Source organism: Magnolia sinica, chromosome 18, assembly GCF_029962835.1.
Source record: "Magnolia sinica isolate HGM2019 chromosome 18, MsV1, whole genome shotgun sequence".
In the NCBI taxonomy this organism is placed as follows: Eukaryota; Viridiplantae; Streptophyta; class Magnoliopsida; order Magnoliales; family Magnoliaceae; genus Magnolia; species Magnolia sinica.
The window spans coordinates 31801660-31817911 of record NC_080590.1 but is presented as its reverse complement, the minus strand read 5'-3'; the positions used below and the strand labels follow the sequence as shown (position 1 = coordinate 31817911).

At 38.9% G+C, this 16252-nt stretch overlaps 1 long non-coding RNA gene across 4 annotated transcripts in view; it reads right to left on the bottom strand.

Annotated features, from left to right (window-relative positions):
• Window positions 1-156: 156 nt before the first annotated feature.
• Window positions 157-16252, bottom strand: part of LOC131232795 (uncharacterized) — a 33491-nt gene continuing 17395 nt past the window's right edge. Inside the window, exons 2-6 of one of the 4 annotated variants that reach the window (XR_009164939.1) lie at window positions 3268-3313; window positions 2812-3162; window positions 2098-2192; window positions 1882-1953; window positions 157-509 (exon numbers count right to left, since the gene is read on the bottom strand). This is a non-coding gene — a long non-coding RNA (uncharacterized LOC131232795). The other 3 variants (XR_009164940.1, XR_009164938.1, XR_009164937.1) reach the window with 3 other exon arrangements.

Sequence of the window (16252 nt, the reverse complement as noted above, 5' to 3'; positions counted from 1 at the left end):
GCTTTTTACTGAAATGCTATCAAAGGCTACGAGTAAAATCTGTAGCTGAATATAGCTATAAATTTTAAAAAATATGGCTACGAATTAAATCTGTAGCTATAGAACTCATGGCTACTGATAACCCGTAGCTATAGAGCAAATATTTTACGTTAGCAAGAAAAAGAAAAAAAAAAGAGAGAGAGAAGAAAAGAAAAGGTGACACGCATGTATCCTAGTTAGTTTTTTTTTTTTTTTTACACTGCGAATGTTATCATCCTTGCTCGGGCCTTCTCTTTCACTGGAGATGTTATCAAATGATGAAATGTGGACGCTTGGACAACTATGCTTGGACCTGAATCTCGAGAGCTAGCGGATCGAACCGGTGCGCCTGAGGCTGAAATTCCTCTCATTGCCCTTGTGTAGAAAACGTCGCAGTGGCCATGGAAGGACCACCACCAGGCGCGATGAATAAGGCTGGTCATGGTCCCGATGAGCAATGAATACGTTGAAGCCTAGCAAATCTGCTTGACCTACAGCCCACAAAATGAGAGAAGACCATAACTAAAAGGACTAAGAAAGGGAAATGGAAATAAATTAATATATTGAAATGAATAATCATATAAATAGAGTTTAAAGAATTAAACATTCAACATATAAATCCATGTTTCTAAAGTTACTTAATCAAGCCTACATTTACAAGATATGAAATATTAATGATAAAATAAGCAAATGATATTCTCAAAATTTTCTGAAATTGTTGCTGCAAAAGGGTTAATTTCCCTATGATTCAGAAAATGGTAGGTTCTGGTAATATTCTCTCATTGAATTAGGTGTGAAATATTCCTTTTCACTATCTATTTGAAGGTTACCGATCAAATAAAGCTTCCACCCTCATTCTTTTTGGAAAGAGAGCGCTTTATTAATGCTTAGTTGATACAACCATTTAGAACAACCAGCAGGCCTAGTCCAGTCAACTACATTACCAGAAAAACCTCCATATTCAAACAGTGGTTTGAGTGGATATCACATACATATTCCGCATGTTCTACCCAGAATACCAACCATTTGCTGATCAGTTGGGGCTATACATATACATCGGATGCAGGCCATTCACCCAATATTTTAAAGCATTTGTTCCAAGGAAAAATGGCCTGCACAAAGAGCTCACCTGATGAACCGTTCAAAGAATGAACTTGCATACCACATTATCTGATCTGAGCCCAACACCGACGCATGTATCCATTGTCTTAAGGGGTCATTTGAAAGCCTGTGAATAGGCTAAGTTCTAAATTACATGTAAATCATTTACAGGCTAAGGGGTCCCTTCTAATGCCTTTTTTACCCATAAATCATTTGCAGGCTGTAACAACATTTTACCCGTCTCATTTACAGGCTATCCATTGGAAAGATTGGCTCTGCATTTATAGGACTTGAACAATTTATAGGCTATCCAAACACAGACAATCATTTACAACTTAAACCATTTACAGGCATCCGAACAACCCCTGGTTAAATAGCTTACATCCTATCTCACATCATCTTCCACTGCATGAATGATTTGCATCTTTTCTCTTTGATTTTTTCCTATTTCATTTCAATGTTTGGAATATTAGCTCTCTTGACTTGTTATTCTCTGTCTGGTCAAATGAATGGGTTTTCTTCTTCTTCTTCCACTGCTAAGCAGGCGACATATATGGGCAATTTTCTGACCTTCTACGACTGTTTGAATATGGAGGTTTTCCACCAGATGCCAACTACCTATTCCTAGGAGATTATGCTGACAGAGGGAAACAGAGCTTAGAGTCAGATGAACATACACATTAAGAAGTTTATAGCTTTTTTAGGATGGCAGTCATGTATCAGATTGCTGTGAAAATGATCAAGAAGCCATCATAGAAATACCTTTGCATCTTCGATGTCAATATCTGGCAATGCATGCAATCGCTTCACTTTCTTTCCAGCAGAACTTACAACCTGCACGTGAAGGGACAATGGAAATAAGATGTGTGTTCGTGTATTGTGTGTGTGTGTGTGTGTGTGTGTGTGTGAGAGAGAGAGAGAGAGAGAGCTACTGGATAATGGATTTGAAAAGGCTTAGAGGCTGCATGCTAAACTTACAAGCTGAGACGAGGTCCTAAGTGCAGCCTCAACCAATGAAATGTCTTGGACAAGCTTTTTCATTTTCCTAAAAGAAGCAATAACTGCCATAGGTACTGCAACAAGAAAAATGAAACCAATTTTAACATGGCATGAAAATCACTTGTAAACAACTATTCAAGAAATTAAATTAAGCTCTAAAAATTACTTTGTAAAATTTCCGTGGACTTAGCATTATTTGACATCCTTCCAAGAACTTGATACATATAATCCCATATCAAGTATAGATTCTATAGAAATGCCAATAGAAATTAGCAATGAGAGATGCCATATGTGAAATAAATGCTAGCACGTGCCTTTTAAGATCAGTAAGTGTTATGAAAATCAATACGACTTGTTGCTTGCTTCCGGATTCTAATTCCCTGGTTCAAGTTAAGCCCCAACCCTTTCTACCATAACACAATGAAATAAAAATTTCATACTTCGTTGTGGCTGCACTAGTCTTTGGATAGACTCATTTTTATTATCTTTTGGATTTTTTTTCTAAGTTTCTAAGAGCAAAAAATGTAAAATTCTCAAGTGAGAGTGGCAACTTAGTTTCAAGATGGATTTGCTAATATTCAGATGATCCAATCATATGCCAAGTCAAGAAGATTTCAAACAAATAACATTGAAATTGCATTGTTAAGAATAACTATTTGGCCGAATCTAGTAAAGGCAACTTGTCATAAGTACCTGCTATATTTCATCAGCTTCTTCATCTTCTTTCTTCCCTAGCTTAATTTTAGATCCTTCATTAAAAACTACTCAAGAAATGGGGATCCAAATCAATAACATTAAAAAAAAAAAAAATAAATAAAACATTAAAAAGGGGAAGGGACTAGCTCAGATGAGTAAGGGGAACATCAAATCCTGCAACACAATCAAGATGTTGAGCCACCTACAGCAATGAGCTGGGTAACAGTCAATAGATGCCTTACTTCATGGTGTATCCATGATGGAACCGAGGTTGGGACTGTACCCAAGTAAGATTCTTACTTCATGGTGTATCCATGATGGAACCCATCAAATCAATGGTCTGGGTTGCTGTAAATCCTAAAATTAATCACTTCACTTTAAAAAAAAAAAAAAAAGCATGCAAGAATGTCTTTGCTACGTTGCACATATGCTACAAGTATACATGTAGAGTACCTTGTAGAGTGGGCCATCAAAACTCCCATTCATCCCTTCCTAAAGCCTACAAAACAAGACAAATAAATAAATAAATAACAATAATCCAACCTTCTAACTCCCATTAGGAACTTACCAAGCAGAGACTTAATCCGCGGGAGATCCAGAAGGAAGGTACGATACCTAGCCTCTATCTGTTTTAGCTTGTTTACTGGGAACTTACCATTTGATTGCTCTGAATATGACCTCCGTGAGATTTTTGGGAAGTTCGGAAGGGTTCACAATGTCTACATCCCTCTGCGTCCTCACTCCAATCACCCCAAAGGCTTCGCATTCATGCGTTTCCTTTACGAACAGGATGCGCTAAATGCCACGAATGTATTAAATGGCCGTCGGATTGACGGACGAAGGGTCACAGTACTCAGAGCTAATAAGCCCAAGTCTTCCAATCCTCCAAACCTTAAGCGTGATCCGGGACCTCTACCAAAGGGTATGCCACCACCCGCGGCTGACACTTATGCGAAGGTTGCCTCCAGAGCAACCAAGCCCACAGAAAGGATGGAAAAAGAAGCCAAGAAATACACATCAGTGGCAGATCCAGGATCTGTAGCGAGAAAGATTCAGGAACTCCAAATGGGCCTGGTTGTAAGAACAGAACCGTTCATCTCGGTGCTCCATATGACGCAGAGTTTAAGGGAGTCTACTTTCGTCTCATCCAACATTGATGTCATCAAACTCTTTGTTTCAAAGGTCCTTATCAAACTCAAAACCAGACAGGAACTTGATCTCTTCATGGGCGAAACCGATCTCCACCGCAAAATGGGAATTTATTCCATCACAAACTGGTCACCGGAAGTAGAAGGGCTTGGCAGGGGCACATGGATCAGGCTCTTTGGTATTCCTTCTCGCGGTTGGTTTGAATCGACCCTTTTGGATTTAGGGAATTATTTTGGAAAGGTTCTAGAAATTGACTCCATCACCAGATGTGTATTATTTCAAGGATATGCCCGTATGAAGATCCTCTTCCACCCAGGGGTGGATTTCCGATGTGTTCTGTCCCTGGTGGTGGATGGACAACATTACCCAATTTATGTAGAGCTAGAGTCAGCACAGAAAACAGAGTTCACCAACCCATCTACAGGGACCCCCAAACCTGTTCATCCCAGTAGCACGAAGCAGTGGGTAGAGGAAAGGTTTGGTCGAAGGAGAGAAGATCGGTCCATAGCTCTCACGGGGGACCTTCCTGTCCAACAGGAAGCCCTTATCAACTGCAACAATGATGATCGAGAAAATGTCGTAGTGAATCAGCTCACGAAACAGAGTTGCATACTCATGCATTCGTTTCATTCACTATCCACTCGAGCTAGTGGTGCGCAACTAATTGTTGTGTACCTTCGTATGGCTAAGATTTCGGTTGGGCGCGCGACTAACCTAAGATTAGGAGTTTACCACATTGAGTCTGACTATCCAAATTTAGGTATGGGACTGGTTTGGATAGAAGTCCTTTGTGATAGACCTCATAGCCTGTGATACTATGTACTATCATCCCGACTTCACTCCGGCTTGATCATTTCATTCACACCGCATATTACATTGTATCCACAATACTTTGCATTTTGGGTTGCCATTTTCTGCATTGGTATGACTATTAGTACTCATGCCTTGCATCGCATAGCCTTGGTACGGCTGATGGCACTCATAGACTTATCAGTATATTTGCTTATTTTGATATTGTATGATTTATGACATTGTATCCTCGGCATCTAATATTTGGCTCGCTTTGACTCCTTATTTGCATAACTGATTTGCATTGTGTACCCTAATATTATATGACTCATGGACTTGTCAGTACTTTCGCTTATTCTGATATTGCTTACTTGGTACTTACCTTGTGCACACACTTTCATCACTCACTAAGCTTTCTATAAGCTTATGCATGATAGATGCGTGCAAGTGGCATCAGGTTACAGCAACATTGAGCTTAGAGCGTGCAACGAACTTATGGAGCTTTGATTTTTAGCATATGTATTTCCCTTTCAGCACTGTATTCAACTGTTTATATTAGTGGATATGTGATGATGATGTTGCCTTTGTGACTTGGGTAAACTTGTGGTTATGCTTATTATGAGTTAAATGTATATTGTAAAATCCTCCTTATAGGATCCTAAGAACGGAATTTGGTGTATGGACGCTGGGAGCCGAGAATGGGGTACTACGGAGGCTGTCGGCACCGGATTCGGCGATTGGGAATTTTGTGAGCCCAGTTCCTGAGTTTGGGGCGTAACAGAAGTTGGTATCAGAGCATAACTTGGGAATACCTAAAGATAATATCACATATCTGCTGATAGCTACCCTTTCACTCTTCAATTGTTGAGAACTTAGAATGGTTAGATCCCCGTGTTTGAATAACTTAGAGATTTTCTGATATAGTTCCCTACCGTTGAGATTGTGAGGTTGCATAGTATTTCAATTTCGATCATTTCTGATCAGGATCCGAGGTCCAGTTAGATCATCGTAGTGTTGATGAGGCGTTTTGGGAGCAGGAGGCTGAGATTCGCAAGCGTTATCACCATCTCTTAAGTGTTTGATTATGTTGGCCTGTTGTGTTCGGATAGGATTTCCCTCCCTTGGTTGAGCTCGTATTGGTTGTGTCGTGTTTTAAATTTTGAGGATGAAATTTTTATTAGGTGGGGAGATCTATAAGACCCGTATCTTAGTCTATATTGTTCCGTCGACTCCCGCGATCTTTCCCTTCGAAGTCTGGCAACCTGCGACGTATAATCGACTTTTGCGCGTGACCATAAGTCGAATCCCATAGATTTGAGTCGGTTTAATCTGAGACTTATACCATTGTGACCGCACCGTCGCCGTGGTTCCAACACCACGTCTTGCATACTGATCCGATACCTTGGCAGGGAGATGTGGACCCACGTTCAGTTTGAGGAAACGCCTTGCATTTGCAATTTCAAGAGAATCTCTACCCAATGTCACATCAATCAATCAATCAAGGGTCAAGTATGCATCACTTCACACCCCATCCCGAAGCAACCCTAAAGTTAAATCTACCCATACCTTACATGTCAAGTACATATCACTCACCCATCACCCATCACTCACAATCCCTCTCTCCCATCACTTCTCTTACATCACACACTCTCTCATCTCTCTTATCTCTCTCATTTTCTCCATTTTTCCAAAAAACTACAAGTAACCCAACGTCCAAAACTTTTCCATGGGAGAGGAGAGCTAGTGTGGCCCACCTACCTACCTCTCATCTCTACCATCCAAGTTTCATCTCAATTGTTGAAATTGTTCCTATGGAGCCGTATCATGCATTGGTGGAAGAAGGAAGAAGAGATCAAAGGTGGGTGCTTCTATAGGCTAGTCTTTATATTTTTATGATGGGCCAAGTGAGGCCTACCGATTGATGGTACAGATCTCACTTTAGACCCTAAGATGTGGCCAATGGCCCACCTTAATTATCATGGTCATTCCAGATGGGGCCATTCTCCATGGACCCCATCATGATGTTTACTTTCTAAGTTTGAAAAATGGGTCATCTAGACCTTCCATTTCGGTGGAGAAAGGATCTTCACTGTTGATTTTGATCGGTAGGCCCATATGGAATGGGACCCACTCGATGTATGTTGTAAATCATGGAAGGGAGGGCCCATAGTGCCGGGGTCCCTCCATCACTCGATCTCTTTCTTTCTCTCCCTCTCTCCCTCTCTTTTCATTTTTCTTGTGATAGGTGGCTGTGTGGCCCACTCGGATGGATCCTACTTTGATGTGTGTATTACCCACACCATCCAACCATTTGGGTGGCCCACCTGGACAGCATGTCCGTAGTGGGGCCCACCTTAAATATATGTTTTACGCAACCGTCCAGCGTCCAGGGACGCTGGACGTTGCAACTCAGTGAAGTGTGAGCTGACAGTGGGTGTACTAACGTAAAAAAAAGGGAGGGTTTTGGGTGGGCCACTCATGCAGGCCCCACCTTGATATATATTTATAATCCAAGCCATCCATCCCCTTTCCTACCTCATTTTAAGCGTTGAGCCGAAAAATGGAGCTAATCGAAGGTTCTGGTGGGCCATAGCGTAGCAAATGGTGGTTTTCACTATTAAAACTCACCCTGATATTTCGGTACGCCAAAACATATTGGATATTGGGCTCTTTTGGACAGTCTCGAGCTATGAAGTCCAATGGATGGGTTGGATTTTTTGGATGCGGGCCCTACTTAAGAAAAACTGTGAGAATACAGATTTTTCAAAAAAAAAAAAAACAAAGCAGCAGGGGCTGCTGCTGCAACGTGCACAGCAGCGTCCTGCACTGTTGTGGCATCCAGAGGGCCAGGAACAGGGGTCCCTTCTGAACGCCCCACCATGATTACATCCACACCGTGCATTGGGTAGGCCCCTTAGGGCAGTGGGCCCCCACCAAAAATCAGCAATATGTGGAACTCAGATGGCCCACGTCATAAGAAATAGTGGGATTGGACGGCTGCCATTGAAATCTTTTTTTGGGTTGTCTCAGAAGTATTGGATCGTTACGAAATTTGTTTTTCCCCCTTTATTCTGGTCTTTGTGACCTTATTAACAGCTTGGATGGAAGATAAATGTTATGGTGGGCCCCACTTGGGACCCACTTGCGTGGAAATGGATTGGATAGTGTACCGCACGCAGCTATATATAGCTGCTGTATTGACGTCAGCACCCATGTGGGTCCACACAATGTATGTATTGTATCGACCGTCCAGATGCTGGATGGTGGTGCACACAGTGATGTATTTGCCATCCAACTGTCCGTCCATCTTTGGGCTGCCGTGAGACCCACTCCATACGTGCTGCACGTGTGGAGGTAGAGCCTACAGATGTAAGCATTGTGATGTATGTGGCTGGGAGGATGTATTGTACATCCCAGCTATCCGTCCACCACACCTGGACGCTGGAACTTGTAATATTTAAGTAATCTTATATATTATACATAGATATATGATATATACATATATCTTGTATTTGGTGGGCATGCACGTGGGACCCACCAGAGGGATTGGCTGACGTACCTCTGATGTATTGACGTCACCATGGTCCGTGGGTAGATGTGTTTTATCCCTGCCTCATTGCAACCATATGACCCACACACGCATGGACTCCACCATGCTGTATGTATCTCACTACTTGAAAAATGGAAAAAAAATGACGGATTTCAAGATGGTTCTGGACCGTCTCTAAAATTGCTTGGTTTAAAGACACTTTAGAGACGGCCGTAAACCGTCTCTAAAATTTTAGATGGCCCCTGACCGTCCTTAATATTGTCTTAAAAATTTGAACGTCCAAAAATCATTTAAAACGGTCGTTGACCGTCTTATATGCGGTCATCTGAAACAGTCATTGGCCGTCCGCATTAGAGACAGTCCTTGACCGTCTTATATGCAGTCATCTAAGACAGTCATTGGCCGTCTGCATTAGAGACGGCGATTGGCCGTCTTTTACTTATAATCTGAGACTGTCAAAGACCGTCTCTATTTGAGACGGTCCTTAACCGTCTCATAGCCTCGTCAAAGACCATCTCTATTAGAGACAGTCCTAAACCATCTCATTAGAGATTGTCAAAGACCGTCTTTATTAGAGACGGTCCTAGACCGTCTCTATTAGAGACTGTCCTAAACCCTCTCTAATGCTCAGGTCCACTACCAAGCTCAAAAAACTTATGAATTTCGAAAAAAAAAAAAAGTTGAGAAGCATAGAAAAATAATTAACAATATTTAAGAAAAATTTAAATTTTGAAAAAATAAACTCTATTGTTATAAAAATCTAGATTTTGAAAAAAAAATTAAGAACTTTGAATAATGTTGATAATTTTGAAAAAAATTTTGATAAAAAAATGATATTTTGAAAAAGAAAATTTAAAAAATTAAATAAAATTGTGAAAAAATTGACAAATTGAAAAAAAAATATATTTTTTAAAAAAGAAAACTAGATTTTGCATTTTGACAAAAAAAATTGAAAAGTTATATAATAAAAGTGAGATTAAAAAAAATTATATTTTGAATAAGAAAATTTAAGAAATTAAACAAAATTATGAAAAAATATATATTTTAAAAAAGAAAACTAGATTTTTTATTTTGACATGAAAAATTGAAAAGTTAGATAACAAAAGTGAGATTTTGATGATGTGTTGTGTATCCTTGCTGCCCCTATGTTTCTCCAACCCATTTTTGGGCTGGGTATAAAAAATTGTGTAGATTTAAATCTTAAGTGGACCATACCACTAGAAAGAATGATAATATAATGCCTCGCCATTAAAAATTATAAAGAGCCCATCGTAAGGTTTTATTAATGTTTATTTGCAATCCAACTTATTGATAATGTAAAGAAGATCTAGATGAAAGTAAACTACAAAGATCAAATTGATCCAAAAATTTTGTGGCCTTCAAAAGGTTTTTAATAGTTATTCATCATTGTTTTGATTGGTATGGCCTACCTGAGATTATTGAGTTCTTGTGATTTGAAATCACATCCTAAAATATGATGGAAAAATATATGGATGGTGTCGATATGCATAAAATATATCAAGGTGGGCCCTACATGGTTAGAGTAACACCCATGAAGGAGTTACCTAAATATTGAAATGGTACTATAAGGTCACCTCATGGGAACTTCCCATAGGGTTAATCTGTGTGCGCCCCACCATGATGTGTGTAGAACATCAACACCATGCATTTGATGTGCCCCCTTTAAGTCTAAAAATCAGTCGTATACAAAATTCAGGTGGGCCATAGCATCTAAAACTGTGTGAAGACATCCCTAAAACATATAAAAGCATTTGGTGGGGCCCACATGAGTTTTGGATGTGTATGAAACTTGGTCTGACTCCTCATGCAAGTGGGACACACATAATGAATAAGTTGGATCTATGAACCACATCTAGGTGGGCCCAATAAATGATTATGAATGTTTTAATGGGAGGGTAACCCTCTCAACTATAGTATGTGGTGTGGCCCACCCAAGTCATGGATTGACTTTATTTTTAAGCTCGTGGCCCACTCTGGAATGGTGCATCTGATTGACGGGGCAGATCCAAAGTTCAAGTGGACCCACCATAGAAAAGAGTGGGATAGTGACACCCACTATTGAAACCTTCTTAGGGCTCGTCGCAATGTTTATTTAAGATCTAATCTGTTTATAAGTTAATACAGACATGGATACCGTTGAAACTTGGTCTGATTCCTCATCCAAGTGGGATACATATAATGAGTGGGTTGGATATTTGAATCACAGTTAGGCAGGCCTAATATATGATTATGAATGTTTTAAGGAAACCCTTCTCTACTACATTTAGGTGAGTTACTCATTACTCTTACCAGAGTAAACTCTATGGGGTCCACTGTTATTTATTTATTTTATCCACTCCATTCATCCATGTTAACAAATAATTTGAGATCTAAGAAACAAAAAGGAAGCATATCCAAAGCTCAAGCGGACCACACCACAGGAAATAGTGTGATTGAACCTCTACCATTTAAAATTTCTTGGAGGCCATAGAAGTTTTGGATCAAGCTGATATTTGTGTTTTTTATTCATTCATATATTTTTGATATTATGAACAACCTTTAACCGTTTTTGGACAATCTGATCAGTCCAGATTGAAGAGTAATAACTTCAGATGTTTAAATCAAAATTCACTCAAATTGTTGATCAATCTTGTTTGCCCAATATCTTTCTTATATGTATCATGATCGGGGCGAGTAACTAGTCAAATTGAGAGTAATGATTAGTAAAATAGAGTGAGTGGACTAGACATGTAAAATGGGTTAAATATTCTAGTCAAAATTGTGACCCAACTTATTGACACCCTGAGATTTTAAGAATTAATGTTAGTAAGTTTTATGGGGCCCATCATGATCTGTATCGAACATCAACACTGTGCATTTGATAGAAGTTTTGGATCAAGCTGATGTTTGTGTTTTCCCTTCATTCATATCTTTTTGATATTATGAACATGTTTGATGGCAAATAAACATTACTGTGGGCCCAAGGAAGGTATCAACAGTGGAAATCATTATTCCACATTGTTTTGTGTGGCATGGTCCGCTTGAGTTTTGGATTTACCGAAAAATTGGGATCAACACACACTGTTCATCCATTTTTCGAGATCATTTTACAGAATTATTTAAAAAATAAATCATATTCAAAGATTAAATGGACCACACCACAAATAAAGGGAACAGATTGGCTACTCCCCCTACACCATCCATTGGCTAGTGGTTGGTGCTGTGTGGGCCCCACCATGATGCGTGGCCCCACGACCATTTTTTCTTATTTATTACTTTTGAACCAGTTGGATTTCAAATAAACATTAAGATGGGCCTTAGGATAGTTTCAATGGTGGGAATCACCCTCCCGTTGTTTTCTGTGGTGGGGTCCACTACAGATTTTTATCTGTCTCATTCTTTGGCTCGTGACTTAAAATGATATCTCAAAATGGACGGACGGTGTGGATATAACAAATACATCATAAGTTTTTATATTTTTAAAATATTATATATATATATATATATAATCATGTGAAGACATGCCTAAAACATATAAAAGCACTTGGTGGGGCCCCACCTGAAATTTGGATGCGTCTGAAACTTGGTATGACCCCTCATCCAAGTGGCACACACATAATGGATGGGCTAGATTTGTGAACGTGAGCCCAAAAAATAATTATGAATGTTTTAATGGAGGGTAAACCCTCTCAACTTTTGTGTTCGGTGGTTTGTGGGCCCCACCATGATGTATGTGTTTCATCCATGCCGTCCATCTATTTTTATAGATCATTTTATAATATTACAAAAAAAAAAGAGTTATATCCCAATCTCGAGTGGACCACATTACAGGAAAAAGTGTTGAATGAATGTCGACCATTAAAAACTTTTTGGGAGCCACAAAAGTATTGGATCAAGCTGATCTTTGTTTTTTCCCCTTCATCTGGGCCTTTATGACCAAATCAACAGATTGGATGTCAGATAAACAGTACAGTGGGCCTTAGGAGGATTTAAATGATGGATATCCAATCACTATTGTTTTCCTGTGGTGTGGTCCACCTAAGATTTATATCCTCTTATTTTTAAGATAAAAGCCTAAAATGATCTTTAAAAATGGATGAACGGATTGGATGAAACACATACATCATGGTGGGGCCCACAGACCACCGAACACCGGCCACGGGGCTGGTTTCAGGGGGAGTAGCCAATCCGTCCCGCGCGCGCCCATGACCCCAAATCCCTAAATCTCTCCCTCCCTCCCTCTCCCTCTCTGCAATCCGCTCTCTCTCTCTCTCTCTCTCTCTCTCTCTCTCTCTCTCTCTCTCGTCAGTACCTAATCCTCGTCCCCCTCTCCTCTCTCTCGCCCTCCCTTCTCCCTTCCTCCCTCTCTCTCTCTCTCTCTCTCTCTCTCTCTCTCTCTTAATCTGTCAATAGCTAATTGGTGTCCCCCTCTCTCAACCTGTCAGTAGCTTATCTGCGTCCCCCTCTCCTCTCTCTCTCTCTCTCGCCCTCCTCTTTCTACTCCAAACCCTAACCCATCATCCACCGACGATGTCCATAGTCTTCCCCATCGGCGATAGCAGTGGATTAAGTCCCAATGCATGGCCGCCCAACCTCCATTAACAACAGCTACAGTCAAATCGAAGGTACTCTCTCTCGATCTCTCTTCCTTCATCTCTGTCTATCTCACTTCCCCTTTCGATTTGGGGATTTTAGGTCTTACAGATTTGGGGATTTTAGGGCTTACAGATTTTAGGGATTTTAGGGCTTACAGATTTGGGGATTTGAGAATTAGAATCCTTGGCCTGATGGAAAGCTTGGATCTAATCAGGGCAAAACTCAATTGGTGATTATTATGAAACTTTAATTGGGTTTCATGTTTTCCTGGTGACATGCATAGTTTTGAATTGGGGATGGTGTTGCTTATGTGATTTGTGAGAGGCCGTTGATCTGTTTGAGTGTTTTGTTGGTGATTTTCAATGATTTTGGTCTCTAATGATTTTTCCTTTGATTCTCATGGTAAAGTTGTATTTTGATTTGGGAACTAGACCATGGATGGAGCATATTCGTAAATCACACTTACCAGATAATCCTAACTGTCAAATGCCATTGAATGGGCTGTTGAAAGAACATATTTAGCAGTCCAAATTCATCATGTGAAATCAGGTGGTTAAGATCATCAGATCAGTGTGATTTTTGAACTGCTTCCATGCATGCCATGTTATGTTGAATGAGCAACAGCTTACCATGTTCTAGCTCTTTGTTTTTGAATAATGTTTGTGTATAAACCTTTTCGAAGGGCTTCGTGTCCAGCAATGGAATGTCCTGGTACTGACTAGCTCCTGTATGCAAAATGCTGCAAAATATGGAAAATTTTCATTGTAATGATGATGATTATGATGATTTATTTGCTATTGCACCTGGTTATGACAATTGGTTTGGGTGTTTATATAGAAAGTAATGAGAGATTCATTTTTTTTATGAGTTTTGTTAATAATAAAGCTAGAAAATGTAGCTTTTTTTATTTTTTTAGTAAAAACTTTGATACTCTGGCAGAGTGTGATGGTTGATATGCAGGCACTTAGAAATTCCATACATAGTCAAATTAAACCGTTCAAATTGTGTAATCTGGTGTAGATTTATAATCGCACGAAAAATAAAACTTCTTTGTTTATCTGAATATTGGATTGGTAGACATTTATTGGACGGCTAAAAGTGAAAAAAAATACAATGCTCCTATTGCCACATATTGAGCTGTATGATTGTTCATTTCAATATACTGATTGATTTCCACCTTTTCTTAGTCCTTTCATTTGTGGTCTTCTCTCATTTTATGGGCTACAGGTCAGGCAGATTTTCTATGCTTCAAGGGATTCAATGCTCATCAGGCCCATGACCAGCCTTATACAAACCAAACATAACCAACTGTGCAACAATCATTTAGTTGTTACCATCCATCTATAACACCAACCCAATTTGAAATCGTGTTGGGTTCATGTTAAGCAAGTTTTTGTCATGTTAGGTCCGGTTTTGAACAATCCCATGTATTTGGGTTGAGTATCAAGGAATTCAGGTTGGCTCGGGTTATGGGTTGGATCCTCTTGAGGTTGGGTTAGGCCTAGGAAAAGAAAAATAGATGAATGAACCTACATTCACACACCAAAATCATTACAAAAAGTACTAAATGGTGTTTGATCAGCTCACTGTTTGCTATGATTGTATCTTTTTCTGTTGATCCTTTTGGCATGGATTGAAAATCTGATGTGTTGGCATGTCTGTCACCTATTGATGTCAGAATCAAAAAGAATTTCTGACTTCTTTTACACAAACATGCTATAAATGAAGGTTCTTTTTACTTAAAATCTTTTTGTTGGTGTACAAAACTTAAATGGCTACATCTCACTTGATGAAAGTGCCTTCTTAAAAATAAAATGCTTAAATCTAAAAAGGATTTTCATTTATTTCTTTATCATTTGGTACTCACTAGACACATTTAGGGTCTTTTCAATTTCTTTGTATTTTCAGTTGATGTATTGCCTGTGAAAATTGAACCATACCCATTTTTCAGAAAAAAGTAAAAAAAAAAAAAAAAAAAAGTAGAAATGTCCTTTCTTAAAAAAAAAAAAAAACTTTCTAGGGTAATTTAAAGTTAGTGATTGGTTGTCATCATCCAATATTGATAGAAATATGTGGAAAGTGAGAAAATCGTGCCAAGGATCTGATCACTTTGATTGGGAACTCTGGGCGCATATGGGGAGTGGTAAGAGAATTCAACTTAGGCTAGTTACCTCTACATCATATGGTTTTGTTTAGAATTACAAAATTTTGTGCAGGCAATGCGATTTACTCAAGGTTCTTCAAAACCAATATTCATATTGATTGGACATCGCATATCTCTCGATGCATCTGTCAAGGTTATTAAAATGTGTTGTAAATACTATGTACTAGAGCAAATCCGGCAAGTATAGTTTATTGCTTTGTTTTGTGCTCACATAACACAAGAGTCTGTCTTATTTCAGTTTGAACTTTTTCAAATTTTAGTCTAGTGATTTACTTATTTTAATCGCCTCATTTAATGTGAAATTTGAGGATTTGATTTTCCAGGAGGCATATGAAGTAGCCAAAACTCTTCATAAAGACAGAGTGACTAGAGCATCAGTCATTACCTACTCTTAGTATTCAAAAGGTTTGTGAGTATTATTTTCCAATAGTTTCCTATATAATGCTCTCCACGAATCAGAGGTTAGGATTGCTCAGCCAATTTGATTTTGGGACTATGACTTAGCAACAGTAGATTCCACGATTTAGTTGGTTTAACTTGAGTTAATGTAAGACGTGTACAATTTTTGAGTGTCTGTGTCTCTAGCACCATGCCTTGTCTGAGTATTCCCAAAAACAAAAGAAGTAGAAGTTGCAAAACTGATGATATTGCAAGTACCTTAATTTTCTAAGTCTGCGTTTGGTAGAAGAACATATGAATTCAGTTCAATCAAGGAAATGACAAAAGTTAATGGTATTCGCTTGAAATGAAGAAAAAAAAAAGCTGGGTGTGATGAAATTACAAGTACCTTAATTTACTAAGTTTGTGTTTGGATGAACAAATGAATTTATTATTTACTTGAAATCACAGCGAGGAAGTAGCTTTCAAACTATGGTTTTGCTTTGATCTTTCAATCATTCTCGAATTTAATTTTCAATATCTTGCTAACCTTCATTTGCGGATGATCTTAGCTTCTTCTTAGATGATTTTTGTGCATATTCAGCATTCCATCTGGAGCTGGAATGGAATGTGATTGGTAAGTATTTATATATGTTCTCCATCCTTTTTGCACCAACATGTACACTTCTTTTCTTTTTACAGGTGGTCACTTGGTCATCATATTTGTAGTATAAGGGTTCCTATTGTACCTTTTAGTGTTATAAGTCTTGGGCTCCGTTTGGTCATCACATCAATTTTTATGAATATAATTT